Here is a 19,313-nt window from a genome sequence, read left to right as displayed (position 1 = left end):
TCTGCTTATTTGAACTTTTACAATTCAATGTTTTCGGCCTTTCCTCAAAAGATGTTAAATTAACATTCAGTGCATAGGACAGAGAACATTTTTGCATTATAGTTGAAATGCACTGATAAATAGTAGCAAATTTATACTCTAGCATGTGTTCATCACAGCTTTTTCAAGGCTTATATTTAAAATAAACAATATTGCCATTTAAAGAAATAAATTATTTCCACTTTCATCTTTTATCCTCAGGTAGGCTCTGTATTTGCAGAAATTCCTATAGCTCATGCTTTTCTACATCTGCCAATCTTTGTGCCACTGACAACTTTATTTCTGCCTCTTTTGGCTTTTGTGTTATCATGAAAAACTCTCTATGGACACAAGGAATATTAAATGGAAAATAAACAATATACCAAAGAACTGTCAAAAATTTCAGTGTCCAAATTTTCCACGCTTGCCCCTTTCAAGATTACGTGTTCATCACCAGACTCCATTTCTCTTTCACTAATGATCCTTTCCTTGAGGGAGTGTCTGATTATCTGACCTCTCTGACTTGTCCTCTCTTCTCCTTTTTCCCTTCACTGGCTAGAGGATTTGGGGATGGCCATAAATACTACAAAGGTCAATGGTTCCAGCTTTCCTTGGGAAGTGGAAACAAAAGCAAGCCCGCCCAATCATTCTGAACACTCTTTAAAGTCTTTAAGAAATAGTGGAAGGTACAAAGTGAAGTTTCATAACCTGTCTGAATCAGGATACCCTTCTTTGGCATATATCAGGAGAGGAAACGCAAAGTTTGGCCAATTTGAGTAGGACTTTGATGATAATTTGCCAAGAGAGAGAAGTTAAAGTAAGTGGTACAATATGAAATAACAGAAACTAAAATTAATGGAGCTGTAAATGGGATTGCACTGTGCGGGGCCCCAACATATGGTTCAAATTCAGCGCTTCCTCTGTATCTGACAGCATTCTTACAGCAAGAATGCTTCTGAAGAACCGCCGCTGCACCCACCATGAAAACACAGAGAAGAAAACCTCACCCCATGATGTCTCTTCACCATTCTTTCTCCTCCCATGGTGACTGTGGTTTTATTTGTGCTCGCAATGAAATGCAGGTCTGAGTTCACACTCATAAATGGATTTATCTTATTTACAGTATAAACTTCAAGACAAACAGTTGAAGGTCATTGTGTTATTATTGTATCATCATTGTATCATTATATCACAGAGTTCAGATATACTCCACAGCAAGAACCATCTGAAATGTAGACTGATAGTAGGCTGAATGTAGGCAGCCTGACAGATATTGGTGTCGAATCTATAGGAGGCACAAGCATACCTGAAGAGGCAAATGGAGCTCAACCATACTATTGCAAAACAATTCCATTGGCCAAGTTTAGGAACCTTAGCATACACTTGTTGACAATAAAAAAGACGGATACCTTAGCTCCGAATATAATCAACTGAAATCTAGTCGGTGCAGTCAACAGTGCCTGGATAGCTATTCATAGGAGTAAATGTAGAGATTCAACTCAGTTGATTCAACATAGGTATCAGTGTTCTTCTGCAATATCCTCCTGTATTTAAGGTATTTGCGCAAGACTGTCAGATACATTTTGACACTAATGGGAAATAAGTGGTCTCTAGAAGCATCAGCTAGATACCCATCAGGATACCATAGATAGATCTATGCTTTGGCAACCAAACCTCGAGGTGATCTGCAATCACAGGAACACACTCTGTGTGGACTTAACAACAAATACATCGAGATTAAAAGCAGCCCATCAGCAAAAGTCTCAACCTCAACTCTTCCGTGTTAGCTATGAAGAGTCTACAGCACACAGCATGAATGAAAAGCATATGAGTTTCAAAGTTCATGAGTTAACCTATTGCCAAGTTAATTCTTCACCATGTAGACTAGACTAAAGCTACAATTCTTCAGCCTATGCCAAACACAGACCAACATTTTGGCCTCATTCTAAGTAAGGAGAGTACATCACAATAACAGAAATCTGGAAGGAACTAGGCCGGATAGGAACTTCACTAAAATGAAGAATTCATGTCTATGTATTAATTCTACAATTTCCATAGCATATAATTATTACCATCAGAGTGAACAGTGAGCTATCCCCCTTCCTCAAGCCTGCAGTGAGCTGTGTTTAATTGTTGCCAGGGATCCCTGTAGCAGCATTACCCTGTTTAATATTACATGACATGAGAAAATTAAACGATCACTATCAAGTTAAGAGCCCTCAGTTGTTTCTTCTTTACTTTTGTAATTGCTGGTGTGATGAGAAAATAATTATGATGTTGAGTTTATTGCTATTCTCATTGTCCTCTGTTAGTGATTTTTGCTGTTCAGCTACGGACATGTCCAATTTGAATTGTCTATAATATTGTTGCCTTGGAAGGAAATTGAAAGGAAAGGGGAAGGGATAGGAAGTAGGAGAAATTAAAGGCTGATCTAAGATTAACATAGTGTTTACTTTGACTCTTGGCAAGGTCTGTTTGTAAAAGGAGACTCCCAAAGCAAAAATCATCTAGAGAGGTTTTGTTTAAAGTGACGCTGTCAGCTTAAATATAACACTTCAAGATCTTTTATAACTTTATGTTGTTATAAGTAACGCCCAAACGAATTATATCCTGTTAATACCATTGGAACACCTCAGATTATTACAGCTGACAGAGTAAAGAAAAATATTTTTCTCTAAGTTTTCATTTGTTTTCATTGCAGTTGATAGCTCTCTGTCCATGATCACTGAGATATATGGAAAGCCTATATACAAGAAGTGCCATGTAAAACATTGCCCAAATCTTCCATAGCTTTTTATTGATGTGAACTCACCAACAGATGAATTTTAATTTTTAATGTCATCACTTCTTTCTTCATGTGTTAGAGCTCTTTCCTGTTGCTTGTATGACTTTCTGACAGAGTAACAGGGAGAAAAAATAAAATAAAATAAAATACCATCAATGGATTTAGAAATATAATTTTTAAAACCAGAAGGGAAAACAGAACAACAGAAATCACCATCAGACCTCAGCGGGAACAGGTCTCCTAAGGGACCTTGCTTTCAGCCATACAAGAACAAGGATACCTACCTCCTTTAGAAGCCTGTGGGAGAGGGCTGATAAAGAGATCCTTTAACGGTGATGTTTAGGAGTCACTGGTGTCAACGCTAGGAAATCCTGGGAGAGAGAAAGAAACAAAACTGGTTATTCATTTCCTTTGTTCAGCTGCCTTCAGAGGTTTTGAAGGAGCTGAATACAAAGACACAATGGCATATGCCAACTGTTGACTCTATCAAATAATAAAGCAATCCCAGTGGATATTAAGAAGCGTGGAATCACTCTAATGAGTCTGGCAAAATCTCATTAGGATGAACAGCAGGTGATGACAAAATATTTGCTCTGTATGCAAATGACTTGTTTCCTTCTCTGTCTACACGCAGTTACATGAACACTCAGAGTAGGAGCTATTGGATAATTACCCACTGGGGTAAAGCCCTGCATATGCGGTGGATTTCAAATGCATCAGTAGCAAAACTGGGAAAAACGCTTGAGAAAAGAACTGTGTTTTAGAGAAAGAGCCACACTCAGTCTCCTACCCTGAATAAAAGGCAGTTTTTCTGGACTTCCAGACATTCCATCTGTCTTTTCAGTAATGCCTTCAAAGCAAGAAGAGAAGAACTGCAGGTTGTCCGAACTTCTCCAAGAGCTGCTGTCATAGGAGGCATGGTGTTTGTGGGGGGAATGGAAATGATGAAAAGAAAAGAAGGCCAAGGCAGTTCCAGCTGTCAGGTATGTTATGTGCACAGTCCTGAGTCTGGTCTGTCTTCCTAGTTCAGAGCAAGACTACTAATTAAACAGGAAATATTCATCTGCGAACTCAAATATTGCTTTTTGCATGCATAGTAAATCACTTTTGCCACCTTTTGCTGCCTTTGCAGGCTGTGCAGCCCTTCACATTCACTCAGTTCCTGGTGGTATTTCTGGCATAGCACTCGTCCATTCTCTCAAGTGCGCCATTAATAATTCTTCATACATTTGTTTTTAATCACATTGATATTTATTTATTGCCACAGTTCTGTTCCTACTCCTCATACGTGTCAGAAGCAAAATTCTTGCATGGAGGAGATGGAAATCCCCCAAGAGCCCCACTCTTCTGTGTGTGCCAGAGAAGAGGAGGACACAAGAATTGAGTCAAAGAACATTCCAGACTAAATAAATGAAGCCATGCAAATACAAATGTTCCTGTAGATATTCTCTCTAGAACCTGGCATTCAAATGCTTTTGTTATGCCTTCTCCCTGTAAATGTCTTTTGCACACACAAAAAAGAGTCTGGAATGTATTTAAAGCCTCCTTTATAAATAAAGAATAGGATCCCTAAGGTTGTGTATAACTCCCAACTTTGATAGGCAAAGGACTATTTCTGTGATGACCTCATGCTCTCGTTGGGCTCATCAGCTCTTACCCGAAGTCTTGCTTACCTGAAGTCAATATGCTATGGGCTGTCCATCAGAGAGGGAATTTAGTAACCTAACTGGAGGAAAGAGCCATGTAGTCAAGGGTGAAAACAAAACACCAAGGAGCAAAAAAATGTCTTTCTCACTATTCAGCAACCTCAGATCTTTTGGAGAGCAAGGACAGAATACTAATCTGACAAATTGCTCCCTCTATGAAAGAAAATAAACATTTCATTAGCAGAGCTTTGGTGGTCCAAGGATACTGAAAAAAACCTGTACCTGATTTTAATAATTCTGTTTATTTTAAATTACTATAATTATGGTTAAATTTTAAGAATATTAGGGTCTTTAGTCTGCAGATGTGCTTTACATCCCAGTGGCTTTTCAGATAAAGCCAATATGATAATTTCTTCTTCCATATGATTAGGAAGCCTGGAAGGGTCCCAGACCAGGTCAGCAGGGGAACTGAAATAAAGTCCCTCACCCTCCTGATTTCCAGATCAACACCTTGTGATCTGTCATTTTGGTTCATTGTGTCATTCCTGTGGATCTGGGACCTATGGATCTACTACAGATCTTTCTGTTACTGGACAATTTGTTATAACTGGGCAAACATCACCTGGACTAGCATGGGGAGTGTTTAAATCTCTGAGCATGTGGACTGGCAACGTAATATCTCATGATCCAGACCTCCAGTCTACAATCTGATGACTGGTGTATCCTACATGGTATTTGTCTTACATCTAATAATTGTATTAAATTGAGGTCTGCAGTTCAAAGCGCTGCCAAAATGACAGCGGGCCAAGAATTACATTAAGCATTAACATGCAGGCTCGGCAGGGCTTGCAGGGCAGTGAGGCTTGTTCTCACGCTTGGGTTACGCACACTGAGGTGCTGTGTTCCAACCCAAACCCACAGCAGAGTGGAGGGGCCACAGCCTTCTGTTTCTGCTTAGCAGGTTTTGCTGACCAGCCAAAAGCAGTGGAAATCCCAAGCCCTCAAAAAGCAGCAGCTCTTAAATAACTACACTTTTTGACTTTGTTTTGCTGTTGCTTTCATTTTCTTGCTTAGTTGGTTGGGAGAGAAGAACAACAATCGAGTGTTTTTCAGTGAAGCCAACTTCAATAAGAAATCTGGACAGCTGTGCCAGTGACCCATCTCAAGCTAAAATGTCCATATGATGGCAGGGGATGGCCTGTATCAGCTTACCAATACTGAAAAACATGTTGATCTGAGATAAAAAAATATTGTAGATCCCTTCAAAACACAGTATGGATAAGACTTCACCAGGTTTGGCCCCCAACACCCAAAACAGTCCACCACCACTATCCCAACAGCGCCTATGTCCTCAGACTCATCCTCTAACAGCATACCTCCAAACATGCAAAAAACATTTGGGGACCCTCTGTAAAAATCTAACTTGGGTGAGCAGAAGTGCAGCCATCAGGGCAACTCACGTATTTCCTACCAAAATAGACAACAAACTGTATTTCTCTCTCAGGATCACATGGAGACCACACAGGCTTCAGAAATAATCCAGGATCAAGTAGAATAGACAAGACAGGACAAGCCCAAAGCAGTATGGGCAGCAGTTTGCACTGCTTGTCCTTGGCAACCATTCTCGCCTTCTGTTTTTTAGCAATATAGATGATATCTTGCAGAGGCTAGGAGGACAGCTTACCCATGCAGAGGTATCTAGTGCTATCTGAGATGCCAAAACAAATACCACATGGCTTTCACCTGTTTCTCCCAAAGGGAAAGTTTGCACATAATACCTTATTAGTCTCTGACAGGATGCAGAGACCTCTCAGATACTCTCAGGGGTCCAAAACAGCATGGAAAGTCTGTATTTAAGAAACAAAATCCCCTGTGTGTCTGTGTTGCAAGGTGGTCCAGCTGCTCAAGCGCTAATCTGAATTTTTGCAGCATGAACTGAACTCTGAGCTTTCGTTTCTAGGTGAGTTTGCAGTTAACAGCAGCAAGCACAGTCTCATCAGTGCCTATAGAGCAGGCCTACCCTAAAGGAGTGATAAATACCTTTGGCTATTCTTGTTTCTCCTGTAGGCCAACTGCTTTCCTTTGTGAAGACCTTTGAGACCTAAGATAAGGCTAAAACATTGATCATAGTAAAACAACAACAAAATAAAGCTCTGTAGATGAGCATCTTCACCTACCAATAGAAAGATCCTATACATTCATGTCTTTCTACTCATAAAAAACATTCTTGTCAAAACCAGGGGAGGAGAGCACTACCCTTTGATTTCTTTGTTCTCAGCACCTTGCCTTTGAGGGCAAAGAGCACTTCTTCACTTTTTTCTCCCTCACAGTCCCATTTATGCTGAGTTTTGCCTTTCAAATATCTATCTGACGAATGTCCTTTTACTTGAAATATCTCAGAAGGCTAATTATTCTCCTTTCCCATTTTTCTCCTTCTTCTTTGAGTAATAATTCAAAGTGGCAACCACTAATTTGCATAAAATTAGGTCTGTGGAACATACAGTCATCTTGTTTTTCAGCCCTTGCTGAGGCACTTACGCCAGTAGCCTAATTACCCTTGGATACTCCCACTAATCATTGGAGGACAAGAACAGGCACTTCTGGGAGTTCTACTCAGTGCAAGTGAGTGGGCACTTAGGTTAAAACACACTCTATATGTGCTTTAGCCTGTCTGTTCCCAGGCCGGAGTCTACCCAAGGCCAAATGTACCAGGTGTGCTTTGCTCCATGATGCTGTTGCACCACAAGACCTTTATCCTCAGCAGATCCAGAACTCTAGATGAAACTGGACAACAGGTGACTTCATGTCCTATAAATGTGATTATTTTTTGGCACCTCCACTTTGTGAAACCTTGGGATTTTCAGAATTAAACTGTTCGCAATTTAGCTGAGGGAACATCTGTGGGTTATTTCTTTATCCACTGATTTCCAGAGTCTCCATAGAAGACAGAAATTTAGAGTTTGCTGTATACTTGTTATTACTTCACTACCACACAAAAGTCTTAGCAGCACTGGGAACAGTGTCTTACCAGGCTTTCTCATGTAAGAGAGCAGTATAACTCCAGGTCTTGTATATCTAAAGCTTATGCAAACTTCAACAAGATTTTTCTTCTATTAACTATAGAAGAACAAAGCATCTACTCTTTCATATAAAAAAACTCACCTATTCTAGGAATCCCAAGTCAAGGTTTTTTTCCTGTGAAAAAGAACTTTGTGGAAATGATAGCAGAATATCAGATTACTGACTGTGTAACAGTCCTCTCTTTGGCTTCTGTCTGCTTCTTAACAACATCTAGCGAAAAGCTGAATGCCTTCCAGAGACACCTTTAATTCAGATGTTAAGAATGTTTATGCCTCTCAAGTGGTCAAATTAAATTGTATTAAATGAACCGTATGGACTTGATGTAGGTTCTAAGGCCTTCTTTAAACTGTTGTGTGTTCGTGAAACAATTAAAGCTGAATAAACATTGCTAAAAGAACTTTAGAGCGGATTAGCTCAAATGTTTAACTAAACCAATTTCTGCCACGGTTGGTTTCCATGGGCACTCATTTGATCTGGCAGAAATGGTCTTTCCTTAAGCATTTAACCAAAGTCTGATTGTAAGAGCTGCCTTTGTTCTGTCGATAGAGGTGAACAATGATTTTGCTTTTCATGATCATTTATAATGGAACAGCTCTATGTCAGACCCCTTGAATAAGAGATGTCTAGCAGCCAAGGAAGGAACTAATCACTGATTTGGATACAATGATTGGAGTGCAAGCATGCAAGAAAGCTCTAAATTTGTTACTGATGGCAAAACGTTTGGCTGGCTCTTAACAAAAATAATTATCTGTACATCAACTGTTTTTACAGACCACAATAGTCTGGGCCTAAATATCTGAACTTAGACTTTAGACTTGTTCAATTAGTCATGACTGGACTCCTGAGCTCTCCAAGGGAACCCACTGACATTACACCAGGACTTGATGTCAATAGGAACAAGTAAGACATCCAGTCTGGTTGGCTGAACTTAACCAGCTCTCCACACAAACCCCTCACTCTCCTTCCTTCACTCTGCTCTCCAAAGTATTCAGGAAAGCCTTTGAGAGAGGAGTTAGGAGTGTGAATATAAGTGAAGGGGGAAAAACTGGCTGTGGCAAGGTTATCATATTCCTTCAGTGTAAATCACTTTCAGCCTGCATTCACTGACAGTGTAAGCCTGAAATCCAAGCTATAGCTGCAGCAGGACTTAATTGTTTTGTTTAGTCCTGACATAAGTTGTAATACCAATTGCGTATGGAGGAAATTTTTAAGGTGAGTTATCAAAAGCTACTTTTGAATGCAATGAAGAAAAAAAAAATAACAAAACATTTTCCCCAGCTTCCCACAGAGGTGCTCTATTTTAGATCTAGCTATAAACACCAGTGGAACTTGGCTGGAAACATATAGCATAAGATCAGCTAGGTCAAACTACAGGGCTGTCAATTGGACTACCACAGTCAAGACATGACTCTGTAGCCTCTGTAGAACTACTCAGAGATGTCATTATCTTTATTTATCTATGTAATAATGACTGTGTTTTTAATAGCTACTGCCACTAGCTGTGTGGAGGGTGACCTACTAAGCATAAACAGTAAATATTTATCCTACTGATCCATATCTTCTAATCCATCACCAGTCTTCGGCCCTGTGATCTGATACTCCTCTGTGACACCACCCTCACATACTACAGAAAGCAACAATTCCAAATGGTGATCTTTGCACTGTACTTAACAATATCGGGAAGTAATCATGGCTAATTGTTATGGCTGTAATTCCAAACCTGACAGCTGGCAGAGAATCAGAGGTCTCAGTCACATTTGCTGAATGTCTCCCTGATACATTCCCCCAGACACTTTATGGCAGCACTCTCCTTCGACTACTTGCATTTCTTTAGCACTCAGGTAGTTGCTGCCAAAGCTATCCTCCTCTAGGGTAATTATTTGCACAGTGTAATTTCTTGGCAGCACAGCTGGCAAATGTTGCTCTCACGCAGGCTAGACTAGATCTGTACAGAGAAGGGCTGACAAGGTAAAGATTTTAGGATCATCTAGAGTGAATGAATAAACACTGGTTATAAAGAACAAGCAGGTGCCATCTGCTCCCTCTCACATAACTCCTGTTGACTTCAGTGAGAGCGTACTGATTTTCACAGCCAGTTATTTATTTTCTGAAAGTTCTTTCTTTAGTATTAACAATGTCTCAAAATGACAATCCCAAAAGTCTGAGGCAGCTAGAGAACTGAAAATGTTAGTAATGGAGCATGGATCCATTCTCATGATGGTCAGCAGAACAGATCTGTTGGCACCTGAGCTAAGATGGGGGAGGTAGCATTTTCCAAATGGTTTTGAGAGTATAAGATCAATTTTTCTAATGACCAAAGGAGAACATGAGGGAGAATTGACATGTTGTGAAACAGCTTCTGGATCCACTGGCACATGGATTGGAATTGCGCTGAAGATTGTGAAATGCTTTTCACTTCACTAGCAAAGATTGAGAACCGTGTACACTCTGCCATATATTTTATCCTATTGTTCAAAATAGGACTATGACTTTGAGTCTAGAAGCAAAACTGAGAAGTGAGTCCATCTGTGAGTTCAGTACATTGTTGTAGACTTTCACATAGAACCTTTGGCCATTGTGGTTCTTATACCTCCTTTGGTGTATGCATGTGCTGGATAAATGTGGCTTGCCTCTAGATTTGTCCAGCTGCAGCCAGGGCACACGCACCTGATTGAGTTACCGTGCCTGAGTCATCAGGTCACAGCTCCCTGCATCCCAGCTAAGCAGTTGTAGCTGTCTGAACACTCAGTGCCTGAGGCATGAGTGAGGTAATTCAACAGCAGAAAAGTCTGACGGTAAGGCACTAGCACTTTGTCATGTGTAGGAGCCTTTGCACTAAAACCTGCATATCAGCCAGTAAAGTATACCTCCTTTCTGGTGTTTCTGTTGAAGCTGATGCTCTAAAATCAGTAGTGTGTACATGAGCATAGGAAAGGTCAAACTGGTGTAAGCAAACCAGCACGTAGACAACACTTACCTGAGAATTCAGGAGGGTGCATTTACCTTAGGTTAAGATGCCATCTTGGAGACCCAACTCTGTTCTAATGATTCTTTCTTATAGCCTACAACTGTTAACAAAAGAATTTAAAGTGTGCCTAGCTCTACAGTCTGACACTCTGGCATTCAAAACACAACTCACATGCTGGCTGACTGGTGTAAGCAGACCCGATGACTCTTACTTAATGCCATTGAAATGTAGCCTTTCCCTGGAGTTGTCCAAAGTTCCTTCTAAGTTAAAACTTAAAAGTTGCCCACTAAGAAGACAGAAAATCTTTTTTCCGCCTCACCACACTGCCTTAGATTTTCAAGAAACATGAAGATGTAGCACTGAAGGACATGGTTTATTGGGCATGGCAGTAGTGGTGGGTGGATGACTGGACTGGATGATCTTAGTGGTGTTTTCCAACCATAATGATTCTATGATTCTACATTTCTACTGCCATTCCTTCCTCCCCAGTTCAGTTCTGGGCATCAGTACGAAAAGGCGATTACAGTACAAGAGTACAACCAGCAGTACACTGTGGCGGGGTTGGGACAAGCTGAATTTGTGACTGCTCTCACAGGCTTAGGAGCATCTAAAATGCACAGCACGCCAAAAGAAAACCAATTTAACAATAAGCTCTTGAGATTTATGGCTTGTTATTTATTTATTTATTTTTCAGGAGCTTAGAGAAAGCGAGGAAGAAAGGAAAAACTTTGGATGCTCACAGTTCACCCGGCACTATTCAGCATCTTCACATGGCTGTGAAGAGCAAAGCACAGTGCACTGCTGTGCTGGACCAATGAGGCAGGGCTTTGCCAGTAAAAGTGAAAAAGAGTAGAAGACTTCAAGATAAATAAGACAGAAGGAAAAAGTAATGAAGGAATTAAACTGACCTTCTTTAGAAATGGGTGAGACGGGGTAAACAGGGAGAGATCTTGTTTTGCTTTCATCCTGGAAAAAATAACATTTCTTCCTTTCCAGTTCAGCACAGTTGAGTGATTTGGAAACAAATCTGTTTTCTCTGGAAAGATTTATTTGCCCAACAGACTTAGACTTTTTTTTCTTCTTCTTTTTTTTTTTTTTTTTCTTTTGGCAAAAAGCAATAGGTTGAAAGAACAAGGCTCGTCTTGTTAGCAGGTTTAAAGGGCTCAGTAATTAACTGGTACATTTGGAGGCACGGCATGCAGGATACTTGCTGCAACCTACTTTATTACAGTGCTGCGAAATGGGCAGAAGCTTTAAAGAACTTTATTTCTCAGGCAGTATCAGATAGCTGGATTATTCGGTTATGAAGTTAAGCCAAAGCATTTGCTGAGGTAAGGACACTCTGGTGTGACCCTTGAGAACACGCTTTAATCTGAGACATCCTTTCTCTCTCCCTCCCTTCCTTTCCCTCTTTTTTTCTGTCTTTTCTAGCTTGAAAACAAAGTGACATTGATTTAGTCTGGGGATAACATGCGCTTTTTCACATCGCTCCCTGCGCTACATAGTAGGTGCCTTCAAATCACAAATTGACATCCTGTGATCTGGGGAAGTCGGTCACAAGGGTCATTTATCCCTGAAGTCATCTCTTTTTGGTGTACAATGTGTAATAGAGTTATTCACAGTAAAAAACAACCCTCTCTTACTCCCTTATCCTTTTTCTGCCTCTTATTTCTTTTTCAAATTGGTATGATACTTCAGGCAATTGCTAGCTTGGCACAAACTTTTAAATGTTGGTGGCCCAAAATAGGGCTCTAATTCCATGCTGCAATGATTTAAATCCTGGCAACTTGACCTTGTGAAGCTCTAAAAATCTGCAGCTTGTTGTAACTTATAGCATGGAGAAGTACAGTCCTACAGTACAACTACTGGTAGCCTGGTCCTTGAATCTGGGAGCCAAAATAGATTCACTCCTGTCAGGAAATGCAAAGCTAGTAAATCTCTTCAAGCACTAAACAGACCCTTGGAGATGGTGACATTGCAGAACAGTACACAAACATTTCCCAGCCTTGTCGGGAGCCCTTCAAACTGAGAGCAAGATCTGACACTCAGTTATCAGTGTGCATTTGTTGCTATGTCACTTTCTTCCTTTCTCAGCAAATCACAGAATCATAGAATCATTTGAATTTGAGGGGACTCTTGAAGGTCAGCTAGTCCAGCTCTGCCATGCACAGGGACATCTACAGCTAGATCAGGTTGCTCAGAGCTCTATCCAGACTGACACTGAATGTCTCCAGGAATGGGGCATCTATTTTAGATCCTGACCTGCTTTTGTCAGGTAACTTCTTCCCGCTGGGAAAAGAAACGTCACAAACTTCTGCGAATAAATGTTTCTATATACATGTTTCTCCGGGAATAAACGTTTCTATTTACTTTGCAACTACGGTGTTGCTTAGTACATAAACTGAATGACATTTGTCCAGCAATCTCTGTCCTTCTTTCCATTTGAAAACAAAGTAATTGATTTTCAACTTAACCACCTTGGATGCAAATACTGATTTGCTGAAACACTGCTTCCTCCTGATTGCCTTGCTACCCTGGAGAAGGGCAGAAGCATCTGCAACCATTCAGTTTCTCCAGCAGCCTCTTCTTATGGCTGCTCTGGCATTAATACCTTGCGATAACTGGATGAGGCCATGGGCAGCTTGGCCTGGTGGTTAACAGTCCTGCCTTTGGCAGGGAGTTGTAATTGGATGAACTTGGAAGGTCCTTTCCAACCCAAGTTATTTTATGATTCTGTGATTATGGTGCTGCCTTTCTTCAGCTCCTCATATGATACCAGGTTGGTATAATAGTCTTATCTGCTACTTCTGACACAGAAGACTCAGCCTTGCAACTCAGCAGGATGAAGGAGGAAGATCCAGCTGTAATCAGTAGGAATTTGCTTGATGCTGTCCTTCATAGGAGAACAGAAGTGCAGAGGGAAAGGATGATACTGAAAAGATCAAATCAGATAGGGAGGAACGAGTTAATGAGCATGCTTCTCAAAAGAGATATTTATCCTGACATCTCAAGAGATGGGTGAAGGGCATATTGCCTTGTCAGTTAAACACAGCCGTTAGTTTTGAGCCCATAATAATTAGCCAGCTTAGAAAAACATGCAGCTCAGCAGTTCTAAAAGCGGACAACAGCTTCTGCCACTCCTCAGCACAGATATATTTGTCCACATCCTCTCCAAGTGACATGCTGGTACAGAGGCGGCTTGGTTGGTAGTTAAAAGAGAACCTAGGATTAAGTGAGGCCTCATCCAGTGTTTTTCTCACTTGCTACATCCAGGTCAGTCTAGGACAAACCACTGGGAAGGAGTGGAAAGCTTGCTGTATGCTGGGATCCTGCTTGAACAGCAGAGCACATCACAGCCGTGCTAACATCCAAGTCACTTCCCTTTTACTGCGCTGCCTTGCACCTGCATAAGCAACAGTCATGGTCCATAATCTCTGCAGAGTGTAACTGGAGCAGAAGGGAGGAGGGGAAAGCTTCATTTTGCCCTGTAGTGAAAAGGGCATGTGGGAAGAAATGGCAATATTAAACCAAGGGTGGAATAGACGAGATAAAGTCTCAACTTTGCTTTATATGGCTTTTAAAAAGATTCACTTTCCCTCCTGGCCCTTCAGTCCCTACACTACAATTCCCAGCTGCTAAGATTCAAATCAATAGAAATGAAGCTGCAATTCCAGAATTAATGCCTATTGTGGTGTGTAATCTTAGTCACTTCTCACAGAGTAAAACAAGAGGCATCTGTCTACCAGGACTCCAGACAGTCCCAGCTGAAGCATGACCTCCGCAGAGACCTCAGTCCCAGGAAAGAATCATATAATCATTAAGGTTGGAAAAGACCTCTAAGAACAACTTGGACAACCATTGAGCCATCCCCACCATGCTCACTAACCATGTCCCTCAGTGCCACATCTACACCAGTATTAAACACCTCCAGGGATGGTGACTCCATCACCTGTTCCAGTGCCTCACCACTAATTCTGAGAAGAGATTTTTCCTAATATTCAACCTTAACCTCCTCTGGTGCAACTTCAAGCTGTTGCTTAGCACTAACGCCTTAAGCCTTACCCACAGAAACTACATCCTTAAACTGAAATCATCTTTCTTGCATCATTGTTTTGCTGCCTCATAAGACCCTTCCATCACATCATGATTTTCATTTTTCCTTCTTTGCAATCCCAGACAAAGTGGTTGGGTGTTTTGGTCTCAAGAATCTCTCACAAATGTATGTTGACTCCAGTGCCTGGAGATGAGATCATGGTGCTTCTGTGTATCAGTGGACACCATATTAGAGAACAGAGAAAGATGTTCTTGTAATGCACATCTCTTGGTCTGTTCCTGTGTTAAAGGCACTTCCAGCACCTCATGGTCAATCTATCATCTGCTCAGTTTTCAGCAGTTAGGGATGAGGATCAAGCTCTGTACCCTAAAGGTTACACACCAGCTCTCCCCATTTCCTCCTGCTTGGAGACATCCATGTGTCTGGGGCAAGCATGCATCTGCACTGCCAATGATGCCCAGTTCAGACTGTTCTCCAGTCTGAAGCAGCTGAACCCCTGTTCTACCTGGATCTTGCAAGAAGGAGCCTGCCGTTCCTCTCACTTTCTTTTACCAGTGTGTTTAAATATCTATACTCCAAAAGTATGCAAAACAGAACCATTTGACTTGTTGTCCACAATGAATGCAATTCATAACTTTACAACAGAAATTTACAATCCCCTTTCGTGTATAAAAAGTTTCCTGTCATGGTTTTGCATCTACTCTATAGCTCAGCTCTGGATGGAAACACTTGGTGTAATCTCTTTAGAGATAAATAAGCCTTCTGCTGAAAGTTAAATGATGCCATTATTTTCTGCATGTTTATAGACATTATCCTGTCTCGCTCCCATGCCTGGATCCAAGACAGCCTGAATCTTTGTTTTCCATTTCTGAAAGCTCTGGAGGACAGAATGAACACAAGCATGCAGGAGGGGCACAGCAAGGCGAGCCAGCGCTGGGTTCATGCACAAACGTGCCTGCTCTGCAGAGCCAAGTGGCAGATGCTGGACACCCCAGCTGTTTCCTTGGCCAGAAGAGTGTTTAGTCTAGGATCCATCTCCGGGCTGCAGTGGGGCTGGGAAAGGGGAATGCCACAGCATTGAAAGAGGCATGGGGAGCAGGACCCAGACTTGTGGTTTAACTTGGCAGGTGGCTCAGTACCACATAGTTGTTTGCTCACTGCCCCCTTCTCAATGGGATGGGGGAGATAATAAAAAACAATATAGAACTTATGGATGGAGATAAAACTGTTTTGTAGGAGAGAAAAGGATAATAGCTATGACTATACATATAAATGCATATAACAAATGATGAACAAGTAATTGATTGCCTACCACCCCCCAGCCAATGCCCAGCTCACCCCCTGATTGGAGGAAGAGAGAGAAACTAACTTCCATCCCCTTCAAAACTCTTTCTATTTGATATCATATGGTATGGAATATCCCTTTGGCCAGTTTAAGCCAGCTGTTCTAGTTATATTCCCTCCTAGCTCCTTGAGCCCTTCACTGAGAATGGCCTCGTCTCTGTACAACACTGCTTAGCAGCAACTGTAAATATTGGAGTGTTATCAATATTGTTTTTCTCCTAGAATCAAAAACACATCATCATATCAGATACTGTGAAGAAAACAATTCCAACCCGGTTAAAACTAAGACAGTACTCACCCTTTATTCCATACCATTTGCATAATGTTCAAGTGCCACAATTTCTACATTCTAACTAATTACCATCGGCTATCTTTTAAAAACTTGTATATATACATATAGTTTAGGGACAATCCATTTAAATTGTCCATGGTATTCATTTAGTTCATAACTTTAACCTCCATCTATCCTTCAGTGCAGGAAGGTGATTTAAATTGTTCTCTTTCAGCATCAGATCACTCAAGTAAGCAGGAGTTTGAATAAAATAAATGCCTTGGATATGTGAAAGAGAAATCAGTGAGGAAAGTTGAAAGACAGGAAATCATTGTGACGAGAGGAAATGTGGCATCTTTGCTGGAGTGGGAATGGGAATGAGAATGGAAAGGGGAAGAAGAGGAAATAACAGAAAGGGGAAGGGAAATTGAAAAGTAAAGAAAAAGGCGAAGGAAAAATAGAAGGAGCAAAGATGGGTCTATGGAGAAAATAATAACAGCACTGTAGTTGTCTGGGTTGCGGCTATCCTGCAAATTCTCATTCTAGTAAAATGCTGTTTGTGAAGGCAGCACAACCTTTTGTTTATGGGAGCTCTGTGAAGGATTTTCTCCATACTGTTTTCCCTCCAAGATTTGACACAAACTTGGTCTTTGCTGTGTTGGATACCGTAGGGAAGCAGAAGTCCTTTAAAACCGAGGAGCCTAATATTCTAATCAGCTGGAATTCAATGAAGTGTATCAACCTTATTTCACAGGCAGAGACTTCAGTCACAGGGAGACACTAAGTGACATGTTGGAGTCATAGGCAATGGGAATTGCAGACCAGCAGTCTAAGGAAAAAGCTGCGTTCCTACTGTAGTGATACAAACCATTTGGACAAAAATGCATGCATATGCTTAAAAACTGGAATAATTTGAACTCTAGGAATAAAGAAGTCTTAATAAGCACCAGCTTTAGTTTTGTAGTGTAAAGAATTGCTGCCATTGCTTCTGTGTTGCTGAAGAGATTAGCAGGGTATTTATTGCCTTTTACATTCATACTCTGGCTACAGTATCCTGGTGTGTAATGTCAGACCTGGGCAGTTTCATTGCTCTGTGTCAGGCAGCAGGAAAGGAAAGCAGCACAATAACAGCATAGCACTGAGAGCAGTTACATGTGCTTAAGTAACCATCTGGGAAATGGAAAAGGCTGCTCCAGCCAATTAGAAGTATTAGACCAAGCCTCTATTTAAGTTACAGAGAAGGTTTGTAAACTGTCCAGGCTTTTGGGGTTTGGGTTTCCCCCCATTCCTTGTATTAACGGCTTGCTAGGAACTAGACAGCCACAAACTCACAGCCATGTTTTTCATCATCTTCCAGCAAACAGAGAGAATTTGGCAAATGCTGGGGGCAAATCCAGAGCTGGATTCCAGCTGCTGAATGGCTAAGCCCCTGTACACACTCCTGCTCAGCAGGGCAGACCATTCCCACCTCAAACCAAGCTGAGACTCATGCGTCAGAGCTATACTGAGAAGCAGAGAATGGGAAATGGCACCATCAGCAAAGTGCTTGGCAAAGGGATGCTTCCCAACCTCCTCTGCAAAAACAGGGAAGCAGATGTGATTCTTCCTCCCCCGTGATGCTGTTTAACAAGCGGAGGAGCTGGGGCTGGTTTAGCTTCACTTTCTGCCAGCTGCACCATCCCTGGGGTGCAGGCAATGCCAACAGCCAAGCAGCAGCACTTCCTGTGCCCTGGGAGAAAGGAGAGCCAAGATGATCATGAGATGTGGCCATGGGGATAGGACTTCTCAAGTTTATGAAGTTGGCTCAGGCACTGAATACTTGGAGGGCATCCAATCTTTCCTGCCACCTCAATGATCCCAAGGAGGAGCGATGGTCACTTATGAGTGATAAGGGAGGTCCTGATGCTGGCGGTGGCCAGGATGATGGTCCTCATAAACCTGGAGCAGAGACATACGCTGTCACTGTAGTGCTGCTTTAACACATAACATTACAGAAGGAAGAAAACAGTTCTGTAGATAAATTTCAAACCTATTTTGGCCTTTTAGAAAGTGCAGATAAAGTTTAAGCACAGCCTCCACCTGCAAAACTAATTTAACAACATATCTGCACGACATTTTGTGGAAACCCGATGGCTTGTGTTGCCCAGCACTCAGAGGAGTGCATTTTTGACCTCCTTAAAAGCAGTTACCTCATTTCTGGGTATTTAGGTAGTCGGAAGCACCAGCTGGGCCTAAACAAACATCCTTTACCCTAACAAGGAAAGTTATTGTCTAGTTTTTCAGGACACAGTTTTCTGTAGTATGCAATGACTCTAATGTCTATTAATTATTTCTAAATGGTTTAAGCATTATCTGCCTTTGGGTAAATTCTTTCTCTGTAGCGTAATCTAACCTGTGGGAGAGGAGAGAAAAAACAACAGTGCTTTGCAATTTCACCTCCACAAACATAACAGATTTTTCTTTTAATCATTATCACCTTCACCATCACACACCGAATGCTTAAGGACTTGGAAAAGGTTAGCAGGATGATTTCCCGGACTCCATCTCACATGTCACTGACTCACAGGATTTAAGGACCATCAATGCATGTGAGCCTTTTGGGTTTCATCTCCCCCACCAGCAGCAACAAGAAGGGAACATGCCTGTTTGCACTTCACCTTTACAGCAATTAAACTGTTGTTATTCTCAAGGTTGCGATCACAAGGTAATGAGTTAAATGAGATTGTACTTCAGGAAGCTGACATAAATGTCTCATGAACAGACAATCTGGAAACCTTAGACGTATCTACTTATGTAGAGTCGGCAGTTTTGTTTTAAAGAAGAAAAATACCTCCAGGCCTCTAGTTATGTTGTGTAACTGTAGGTTTTACTTGTGCTCTCTTTGCTTCATTTCGTCAGAGTTAAGCCCAGACACTATATTTTTTTACTCTTGTGTGTCTCCATTAGTTGAACTGCTCATCTTCACTGCCGAAAGAGATAGAAGTATAACTACAAGTAAAACAATTTGGGATTATCTTTCTTCTCTATTACTACACCTTCCTTGCAACCGCAACAGATAAACTATTCACTTTGAAAGGACAAGATGACGGGAGAAGGCAATATGGAGGACCAAAGAAAACGTGCAACCCACAAATTGGCTTCCAAAC

The 19,313-nt window shown here is 41.3% G+C and overlaps 1 long non-coding RNA gene across 6 annotated transcripts in view; it reads right to left on the bottom strand.

The window, feature by feature from the left end:
* LOC107308120 (uncharacterized) overlaps nucleotides 1-19,313 on the bottom strand; it is a 36,892-nt gene that overhangs the window by 14,247 nt on the left and 3,332 nt on the right. For 2 of the 6 annotated variants that reach the window (XR_014948661.1, XR_004305939.2), the window contains exons 1-4: nucleotides 11,407-11,524; nucleotides 10,508-10,598; nucleotides 3,088-3,174; nucleotides 2,831-2,910 (exon numbers count right to left, since the gene is read on the bottom strand). This is a non-coding gene — a long non-coding RNA (uncharacterized LOC107308120). Of the gene's footprint in view, nucleotides 1-2,830; nucleotides 2,911-3,087; nucleotides 3,175-10,507; nucleotides 10,599-11,406; nucleotides 11,537-17,166; nucleotides 18,106-19,313 lie in introns of those variants that run through there. The other 4 variants (XR_004305940.2, XR_014948665.1, XR_014948660.1 and 1 more) reach the window with 4 other exon arrangements.

The sequence above is a fragment of the Coturnix japonica genome, chromosome 1 (genome assembly GCF_054131305.1).
Source record: "Coturnix japonica strain WE chromosome 1, WE-NBRP24, whole genome shotgun sequence".
NCBI classification, from domain to species: domain Eukaryota; kingdom Metazoa; phylum Chordata; class Aves; order Galliformes; family Phasianidae; genus Coturnix; species Coturnix japonica.
The sequence above is the reverse complement of the archived record's forward strand: the minus strand, read 5'-3'. Positions and strand labels throughout refer to the sequence as shown.